We start from the raw sequence: 10,974 nt of genomic DNA on the forward strand, positions 1-10,974 counted from the left end.
TCTGTACAAAGCCCAGAATTGAGGCTGACTCTACTTAGGGAGACTCTATTTGTGTGCCTTGTACAAAGCCCAAGGTTGTGGCTAACTGTTGAGGATAATTGAATAAATGACTCTATTTTATGTGCCTTGTACAAAGCCCAAGGTTGTGGCTGACTCTAGCTAGGGAAAACATTATTTTCTGCCTTGTACAAAGCCCAAGGTTGTGGCGGACTCTTAAATGAATTAAGTATGGATGACTATATGGGGAAAGATCCTAAGTGTTAGGAATCTTTGACACAGGAAAGATATGGTTTATCTGCCTTGTACAAAGCCCAAGGTTGTGGCTACTGAGTGATGAAGAACTCACTGGGGAGACTCTATTATCTGCCTTGTACAATGCCCAAGGTTGAGGCTGACTCTTGACAGGGGAGTTTTATTGTTTGGGTGCCTTGTATGAAGCCCAAGGTTGAGGCTAACTGTTTTTGTTGGTTTTGACTCTACTGAGGAGGTTTTATTTATTAAAAGACTGCTTTTTCTTTGGAAGCTAACCCTTTCCAGGGATTTTGACTCAGCTGGTGAATTTGTCTGTTAAAAGACTGACTTTATCATGTTTTTTGGAGGCTGACCCTTTCCAGGGGTTTTGACTCTTTTTTTGGGGAAACTATCTCCTAAGAGAAATGAAACTTTATTTTTTGACATTTTTTATTAATTGACTTTGGAGGCTAACCCTTTCCAGGGGTTTTGACATTTTAGACAGATGTTGGAGGCTAACCCTTTCCAGGGGTTTTTGTTAAATGAAAGAATGTGTGGAAGCTAACCCTTTCCAGGGATTTATTAAAATGAATGATTTGGGTAGCACTCCATTAATTATTAAAGAATGAAAGGATTGGCAGAAAGATTATCTAGTGGAGACTTCTTGTTTAAAGCCCAAGATGAAGGCTGACTCAATGCTGAGGATGATCAAACATGGATCCTAGACTCTGCTAAGGAAGATTGATGAAGATAAGGGTGACAGAGACTGTCCATGTCTCTCATTCCAAAAAGTGTACTCAATGCAAAATTGAGACAAACTTAGCTTGTTTAAAGTCTGGTTTAAATTGGAAGAAACTCACCAGGGTAGGCTAAAAAGGTGACTAAAGACCTGTTCCTATGTTTATAAGAAACCTGATGGGTCCTTGTATACAAGCTCAAGAGGAAGCTGGAAATGCTTTTAAGAAGCCTGTGGGTCCTTGTACAAAGCCCAAGAGGAGGCTAATCGAGGGTCCTTGTTATAGCACAAGAGAAAGCTATGTAGTTTTGAACTTATTTTGGCTCTAAGCAAATGGGTAAGAGGTTTCACCGGGAATAATTCCTCTTTGGGTGGATGTGTCCTATTTTTTTGGATTCTAAGGTTTTTGCCAAGATGTTTCACCGGGAATAATTCATCTTGGGGGTTTGAACTACAGATCTCTAATTAGGAAAGAGCCTTCACCGGGAAGACATTCTCAATCCTAGGCCATATTCCTATAATATATATATAGTTTAACTGTCCTAAGGTTTATACTCAAACGCAGTTCTAAACTAATATATGCACAGTTTATATTTGACAGTAATCTAAATAAAGACTGTAAATTGAAAGCTTGTAAAGCCTAACCTGGATGGAGTGGAGGCCATTGAAGAAGTATGTACAGAGCCTCAACAGTATTTTTGTTGTTTTGTTGATAACAGTTGAATATATATGATAAACAGTTAATGGTTTTTGAAAACAGAAGAAGTGAAGATGGACAAAGGTCACATAGGTATCTGAAGAGTTTCACCGGGAATAATGCCCTTCAAATACCAGAAGAATGTTTTGAAAACAGAAAGAAGATTTTGAAAATACAGTTTTGAAAACAAGCTAAGAAGAGAAGATTTTTGGGACTTACACTCTATTAGAGGCCCAGTACTTTACAGTACTGGCTATGAGAGCAATTTGAAAATGATTTTGAATGATACAAGGTTTTGTTGTTTGAAAACCTTAATCATTTTATTTAATCAGAGATTGAAAACAGTTTTAAGAATTGACAAAAGTCAACTTAATTAAAGTAAAAATAAAGATTTTACTTAATTAAGACCTAATCAATTAGGGTTTTATCATAAAATGATTCACAAAGTAATTAAGTTAAAACAAAATGAATATATGTATTTAAAACATTTTAATATAACACTTAAATCATACTATTTTAAACCTAATAAAAATATATGAAATAAATAATATTTTTATGATTTTTTTGATTATTCATAAAATAGATATATTAAATGACAAGTGTGTGAAAAATGAAGTGAAAATGATTTATTTTGATAGGTTAAATAATTTGTTAAAGTTGTGAAGGAGTTAAATGGGAAAAGTGGTAAAAAAATATGGTTTTGTCACCAACCAGGTTTGAACCCACGCCCTTTGCATTACCAGCCCAAAACAACACCACTGAGCCAACGCGCGCTTGGTGTCATATGCATGGTTCCATTGCAATTCATATATTACTCAAATGCATAGAAGTAAAAAAGAAATAAAATCAAAAGGTCTGGGGCGAGGGGGATTCGAACCCCAGACCTTGGGCACGCGCAACACACAAACACTCTCTACCACTGGGCTATCACGTTTTAGTCGTTAATGAAACAGGTATCAATCAAAATAAAATAAACTTAGACCTGAGTTTGAAAATTGCGCGCCACCACCATCTTCGTCTTCAACCTCAAGCTCCATGAATTTGAATTTCTGAACTCACTCGTTTCTCAACCATTTGCCACGATGTAAACATGAAACTTGCTCTAAATTCACTCACGATTCTAAATATGTAACTAACATGAACTAATATTAACTATATCTAATTAATTTACCAGAAATCGTGAAGAACCCTAAAATTTCAAAATTAAATTAAATGACTATACTGAAAGATAAATGGATGATGATAGAGGGTTTTCAATCCTCTGATGATGCTGAACAAGATAGAATCGAGCTATTTCACAAAGAGTACTTAAATTAGAGAGGTGAAGTTCAGAAACTTACCTCTGAAAATGGAGGTCGTGAGGATGATTGAGGGCACCTGGGCTTGAATGAATGATCTCAATAGCTTCCCTGAGACTCACTGATGCTAACTGGATGCTTATTGTAGCCTGAATCCTTCTGAATTGTTCTATGGACCTCCCTCGATTTGAGCTTCAAGTGAACATGGAGGGTGTTGATTCTCGAGTTACAGATGAGCTGCAGCCATCTGGTTAGCTTCACTATGACCTAAGGAGTGTGTCTGGATGATTGGCTTGCCTTGAAACCTTCTGAATCACTCCATGGACCTCCAACTGCAGATGCTCCAAAGTGAGAGCAACAATGGTGTTCCTCCACCTACAGAAGTGATCCAGGTGCTTGGATCACCTCAAATGACCTCCCTTGAGATGTTAGAATGCTCACTTCCCAAAGATAAGCTCTGGTTTGAAGAAATCGATTCTTCTTGCCAAAGAACTTTGAAAAACAATGAACAAGAGAAGAGAAAGAGAAAGCAAGTAATATGGTTGCTTTGGTGTGTTTTTGAATGAGGAATGCATCTGTATTTATAGGCAAATGGATCAGTATAGCTGCAGAGGAGTGAGCTTCCTTAGTGAAGTTGATTTGGTTTCTTAGCCATGAAGGAAATTTGCAAATATCTCTTATGCAATGATGAGAATTTTGATTCCATTTGATCAATCCCCTAGCCCTCGATTTTGCTTGATCTTAGGGGACAATTCTGAGCCAGAAATGAGCTCTAATTGGTTGGTGAGAAGATTCCTTGGGTGATTCATCAATTTGCCATAAATTCACAAATGTAATCATTACATAATCACATGTTCTTGTTTTTAGAATCTTCTTCAATTCTTATGGCATGGTGAAAATGAATGCATGGCATGTTTTCAGATGTGTTATGGGTCGTGTAGCATCCATAAGAGAGGTTATTTGCACAAAATTTGCAAAGTCCAAAAGTGTCCATGACCTATAATTTCACTTCATGAGGCCAACTTTGAACAAGCATAACTCCTAGCTCAAATTGAATTTGGAGAAGGTTGAACACAATTTGGAAAGCCCTAAACATCTACTTTAAATCATTAGTTTATGTCTTCTTCAGAATCATTTGGGAAATTTGTGAAAAATGAGCCCAAAGTTGGATGAAAACTAGGTTAAAACACTTAGAAAAATTTCTAAGTGTTTATGACCTAAACTTCAAAATTTCCAAAACTTCATAAATGGTTGATCTTTTGAAAAAAGTTCCTTTGTAAGATGTTGTTTTATTTTGCAAGATCTACAACTTTCATGTTGGAAGTTTTTTGAGTTGTGTAGGTGAAATTTTGAGTTCTCACCATGCCTTCAAAAACCCTAATTCCCGACTTTTCGCTCTTTGATGAATTTCTTTGAATTTCTTTGGCCAAATGACTTTGACATCCATATATTGATGATATTGATCTTTGAAAGTCATTTTTTGACCAAAAACCTTAAAAGTCAATGATGATCCTTCACAGTTGACTTTTTCCTGACAAAGTGAATTTTTGGGCTTTTGTGTAGAAATAAGATCTTCTCCCCAAATGGATGATATAAATGGATTATATGTAGGTAGTAGAGACTCTTGAATCATGTCTTGAGTTTTGGATTCATGCCCTGATCAGAAGTCAACTATCTTGGTGAATTAGGTCAAAACCCTAATTTGTCGACCATGTGAAAATAATGACTGTAGACTTTGAATTGAAGTGTGATGTCCAGTAGATCTTGTCATATGAGTTATTTGAAGATGATTGATGTCTTTGAATGGTTCCCTGGGGCTTTTTAGGGTTTCCCAAAAGTGATCCCTGATTTTAGTCCTTGATAGGCTCAAAACCCTAGTCTGGTGACCTGAGTAAACCTGTACTCATATGACTGGATGTCTAATCAATCATAGATGAGAAAAGTGAAGTTTTTGAGCCCCATGATTGTATTAGAGACTAGTCTTTGTATTGATTGATCTTTTGCCTGAGCTTTCTTGTCTTTGAGCATCCTCGATTAGGTACCAGATGGAGAAATGACTGCTCTGGGAACTTGTCTTGACCTGATGAAAAATCCTGAAGATATGCCATCTCAGGGGGGTCAAAAATTAGGGTATGACAACATCCCTCGCCCTAAGATGAAGATTTGTATGCTTGGAGATGCCCAACACGTTGAAGAGGTATACATCTTCTCCAATTGTTGAACTAATTTGTGAATATTTGATTTCGTGCTGCAATGTTATATCTCAATTTAACGCTGCTTCATAGTTTATAGCCTTTATATGCTTTCTAATTGTTACGAATTTGTGAAATTTATTGAAAAGACACAATGCTTCTGAAGTTATATAGCCCAATTCTGTAACCATTGTTCACATAATTGTTGGCACCACCTTTAGGTTCAATAATTCTGGTTTGTTATTTTGTGCTTTAGTAGGAAGAGATTTTTCATGTATAGACATTAGTTGTGTTTGTGAATGTAGGATAAGAAATGCAAAACAACATCGTTGATCCTTCTAGAGTGCACATTAAGGAGCTGGATTGGTTAAAAAAGTGTTTGTAATGAGTTATTGAACAAAGTTACTATACTTGAAGTTACTCTAACAGTAACTTGATCCTTCTATTTTGATTATTGTTAATCTATTTATGTTGTTTCTGTTGAACCTTTGGTCAGTAGTTTCTGATATCAAACTTTGGTTTTATGGTATTAATTGCTTTGAATTTATGGTGTTAATTGCTTTGGATTATCTATATTGTCGCGTGTGAACATAAATCTTAATGAACTAAGTTTACGAACAAAGTTGAAATTTGAGAATTGAGTAGTACATCAAGCCTCATGGCATGGCCATTCACTGCATAGTTTTAAATTGTGCATTTCATATGCTACTAGGTTTTCTTTCATAATAACAATGAACATACTCTAGCATAATCTGTGTCATTTTGATTCTGAATAGTGTATAATCCGCATTTAAATTTGCTTTGTACTTGTATAAGTTGTTTAATGTTCTTTATTTTGGCTTTTATCTTTGGTATTGGGAATATCTTTATTGGGAATATTTCTTAGATTCTTAATCATCTAGTGGTATTATTAGCAATCTCTTATTCTTTGTTTAGAATTGGGGTGTTAGATCATAACATGGCTTCATCTTCATTGCATAGTCTCGATAACGTCGTTTGGACGACCTCCTAACTCAAATGCAGCTTTAGCATAATGTTGGCATGAATGAGATTCATACCTTGCTTCGTGCTTATGTTGATCACAGTTCACAAGACACAAACGATCATCATGGAGTGAAATCAAAACATTTACTCTATCCAGATCTTCAAGGTGGAGTTTCCCTGATGTAATGGTAAGATCAATTTAATGGTAAGAACGTTCATGACTTTTGATGGAGTTTCCCTTATTATACAAGTATGATCAATTTTTTCTCTTCGATGAAACTTTGGCAACTTTGAATGCGTGATTCACCTTGATGGCTTAACTTTGCAGTGACACTTGAATTATATGCGTCAGAATCAGTTATGAACTATCTATGATTTATTTGAATTGGGTTTTGTTAGAGTAAGTAGTACTAAATGATTGTGTTCAAAGTGGTTAATAATAATAGTAAGGTGTGAAGCTGAATCAGAATCAGTTAAAATGATGGACTAAGGGTGCAGGCTAGAAGCTGAAATTGCTGCTCTCAGGCATGAACTTACACAAGAAGTTGTTGCTTGGTATAAACTAACCATCCTAATGTCACAAAAGGTAAATTTCTTTTCTGTACCTTCAACTTTCTCTTGTTGCCATTGTTGATTGTTCTTGGGTTCTATATACAACTTACTAATTTATATCTAAGTAATTAGTCGGTAAAAAAAATCAAAGTAATTACTATAGTTGAAATATTGAAAACAGTATTACATGATTAAACTATTTAGTTGCCTAAGGAATGAAAATTCTATTTAGTCAAATATACATAATTGTGTTTTTAATTAAATTATTTCAAATAACTAGTGGAAGACTGAAACTAGATAAGTTTAAGATACACTCTCACTTATGGCCAATATCCACGTTTAAGATACACTCTCACTTATGGCCAATATCCACTGAGAACTCAACTGAACCCCATTCACATCAATATGAAACTGCATGAGAATATGGCAGTTTTTAGTGAGTGAATGGAATAAAATAACTAACAATTTGGCAACTACATTGATCGTACATGTGTGCATAGTGTAGTTAAAAGCAAAGTATGACAAGAAATGAAAAAGGTGAGTTTGTGTTTGTTTATGTTTATGGATTATTTGCACAGGTATATATTAGAAAGGATAACTCAGTAGTCTCTTCTCATAGATATTGGAGTCAATCAACACAAGAGCCAGTCTCCTTGTTGGACCAAAGAGATTAATCTGTTGTGTATTAATTAACACTGAATATATTGCAGGCTCTGAGTGAGAAAGGCTATGAACTTGTTTCCGGTGGGACTGAAAATCATCTAGTTTTGGTGAATATGAAGAAAAAGGTAACCCGATAACTACTTTGACTTTGCTTGAGAAGATGAAGTCGGTGTACACGAATGTAGAAGGTCTTCCTCCGAATTGAATTGTGGAAAGCAATTGCTTCTCTAGGGCGTGGTATTTTGGCCATGGATGAATCCAATGGTACATGTGGAAAGCGGTTGGATTCAATTGGACTAGAGAACAACCGAAGCTAACCGTCAAGCATGGCGTAAAATTATATATGAAGAAAGTGTTATGACTTGGTTAAAATATAATTTTTATGTGTATGATTTTATAGTACTTGAAATATTATGAATGCACATGATTTTGTATACTTTTGGTTAATATTAAAAATATTTTGACTTAGTTAAAATATGATTTTTATGTGTATGATTTTATAGTATTTGCAATATTATGACTGAAAATGAAATATAACTAAATAGTGTATATGAAATAGGGTGTAAATATATTTAAATATAATATAATTGTTCATTCATAAATGGCGCATTTACACCCGATTATTATTAAAATAGGGTGTAATTAAGAACGTATCTACACCCGATTTTAATTAAAACAGGATGTAATTAAAATGTAATTACGCCCAATTACACCCAATTTTTATTAAAACAGGGTGTAATTAAAACGTAATTACGTTCAATTACACCCGATTTTTACTAAAACAGGGTGTAATTAAAAATGTAATTATGCCCAATTACACCCGTTTTTTATTAAAACACGGTGTAATTAAAAACGTAATTACGTTCAATTACACCCGATTTTTTTTAAATCAGGGTGTAATTAAAAACGTAATTACACCCGATTTTTATTAAAATAGGGTGTAATTAAAAACGTAATTACGCCCAATTACACCCGATTTTTGTTAAAAATAATGGGTGTAAATGCGTTAGACATTTCTCACCCGGTGGATATACACCCGATTTTTATTAAAAATAATGGGTGTAAATTTAATAAAAAACGGGTGTAAATTAACATTTTTGTACTAGTGACAGCTTATCTTTTTCATTTCAGGAATTTTAGTAAAATCATTTCAATATTTCAACCTTCATCTTTTTAGTCAAAAATCATAGCAAGTGGCTTCTTACCCAAGTTTCTCAAAGGGTTTGAGGTGGTATTTATCTTGGTCATAACTAGATAACTCATTACGTTGTACCGAAACTTTTTCTTACCAAATGTATTTGCTTTGGGATGCAATTGAACATATCTCTTTCAAAGTTTGAAATATGTTTAGTCTTCTACTGTTACTTGTGTGTAGATTATTTTGATTTCTTTGTTTGGAATATGTGTAGATTAATAGCACTTATCAAATGCTAAAAGAAGTGCTGTCAAATGCTAAAAAAAGCGCTATTAAAGTTCATTTTTGGTATGGTGTTTGTAGGTTTGATAATGTGAAGAATGAGGGTAACAAAGATTTTCCTACCAACGGTTTGATTAATTGCTCCTGAAAATTTCTGATTTTTAAAGTTATTTAAAGGGGGTTTAAAACCCCCGCAATCTATCTATTTTTAATTAATATTGACTTTAATTGACGTGGCGTTACACGTGGCGTGCCACGTAACCCTCCGTTAGTGAAATTTAACGGGAGAGACTAAAAATAGGGACGGAAAATATTGCAAGGACCATTGTTTGAAAAAAAAATTTGCAGGGAATAAAATTGAAAGTTGCCATATTTATAGGACTAAAAACTTATTTAACCCTATTACAAATAGCATACTAGTCTCTCATCATTGCATACTGCAAATCCTAATTTATGTTGAGAGGGTTATTTGCTATTAATCATTGTAACTTGTAATCTTGTTTTAAAAGAGAAAGAAAAGAATATCAGTTATAATCAATCCTTATTGTTCTTCTTATCTTCTATAATTCTTTATTATACTTTGTTCTTGACATCGTTTTTCACAACATAGATAATATTAAATTTTTTATTTATTTATTAATTAAAAAAATTCAAAAAAAAAAGTTCTGGAAAATGGTTTAGGAAGAGTGAAGTGGTTGTATAATTTATTTATTTATTTAACAATTAAAAAAATAATGAGAGTAAACATTACTTAATTTTATATGCAAAATTATTATTTAGAGGGATGATTATCAAATAAATAATAATTTAATAATTATAAGAGATAGGAATAAATAAATAATAATTTAGTTGGATAATTGTAAATGCATAATAACTTAATAACTATATTAGATAATGGAATAAATAATATTAAGCAAAATTAATTAAATAATATAAAATATCATTCTTTTTGGCTCTAAAAATTATTAAATGACTTAACAACTTATTTATATATATATATATATATATATATATATATATATATATATATATATATATATATATATATATATATATATATATATATATATATATATATATATATATATATATATATATATATATATATATATATATATATATATATATATATATATATATATATATATATATAAGATAAAATATTACAAAGTATCCTCCGTTTTGGCTAAAAAATTATTAAGTGATATATAGAAAATGATGAGAGTAAAATTTACTTAGTTTTATATGCAAAATTATTAGTTAATGGGATAATTATCAAACAAATAATAATTTAAAAATTATCAGAGATATTGGAATAAATAATATTAAAATTCTTACATGCAAAATTATTAGTCTGTTGAATAATTGTCAAATAAATAATAATTTAATAATTATAATAGATAGTAAAATAAATAATATTAAACAAAATTAATTAAATAAGATAAAACATCTCCCCTTTTGACTCTAAAAATTGTGAAGTAACTTAAAAACTTTTATACATTAGATAAGATATTACAAAAGATTCTTCTCTTTGTCTTCAAAAATTACTAAGTAATTTAACAATTTTTATATATAAGCATAATTTATATATATAAGATAAGATAATTTAGTATTTAATTCTTACAATTCTTATATATTAGGTAGTTATGATTGATTTAAAATGCAAAATTTATACTAACACTGTATATAATTTAACCAACATTCCAAAGTTTCTCATAAGCTTGAAAGGCCTAAAATTAAACTTTATTTTTTATTTCAGCAATTTGAGAGATACAATATCATTAGTAACTCATTCTCAATTTTTTTAGAACAAAACTCATTACTTAATACAACAACACAACGGCTGAAGACCTATATTTTGATCACAAAATCCACCTTTTACAAATCCACTTTTTATGCAGTCTAGAAGGCATTTTGGAGAACATTCCATAAAACAGCAAGTTTTACCTTGCCACCCTATTAAGCAGGATACTTTGCGAAGCTCGAAAGTCTCCAAACTAGTTACCAATCCTAAACCAAAATATTTAGAGTAAGTCAATATTAATATAACAATTTTCAATTTAGGTTAGAAAATTGTTTAAAAAATATACAATTTAAACATAAAATAATATTATTCTTACCTAAAACCATGATCAAAGCAATGCAAGACACACTAAAAAGATAAAATTGATAGTTATGAAAAGCCATTTTTATCAAATGGTACT

General features: G+C 32.0%; 1 long non-coding RNA gene across 1 annotated transcript; it reads left to right on the top strand.

The window, feature by feature from the left end:
• Positions 1 to 6,621: 6,621 nt before the first annotated feature.
• Positions 6,622 to 7,830, top strand: LOC131642576 (uncharacterized). The gene is made up of 2 exons (XR_009295942.1): positions 6,622 to 6,724; positions 7,401 to 7,830. It is a non-coding gene; the product is annotated as an uncharacterized LOC131642576 (long non-coding RNA).
• Positions 7,831 to 10,974: the final 3,144 nt, after the last annotated feature.

This window comes from Vicia villosa, unplaced genomic scaffold (genome assembly GCF_029867415.1).
Source record: "Vicia villosa cultivar HV-30 ecotype Madison, WI unplaced genomic scaffold, Vvil1.0 ctg.005340F_1_1, whole genome shotgun sequence".
NCBI classification, from domain to species: domain Eukaryota; kingdom Viridiplantae; phylum Streptophyta; class Magnoliopsida; order Fabales; family Fabaceae; genus Vicia; species Vicia villosa.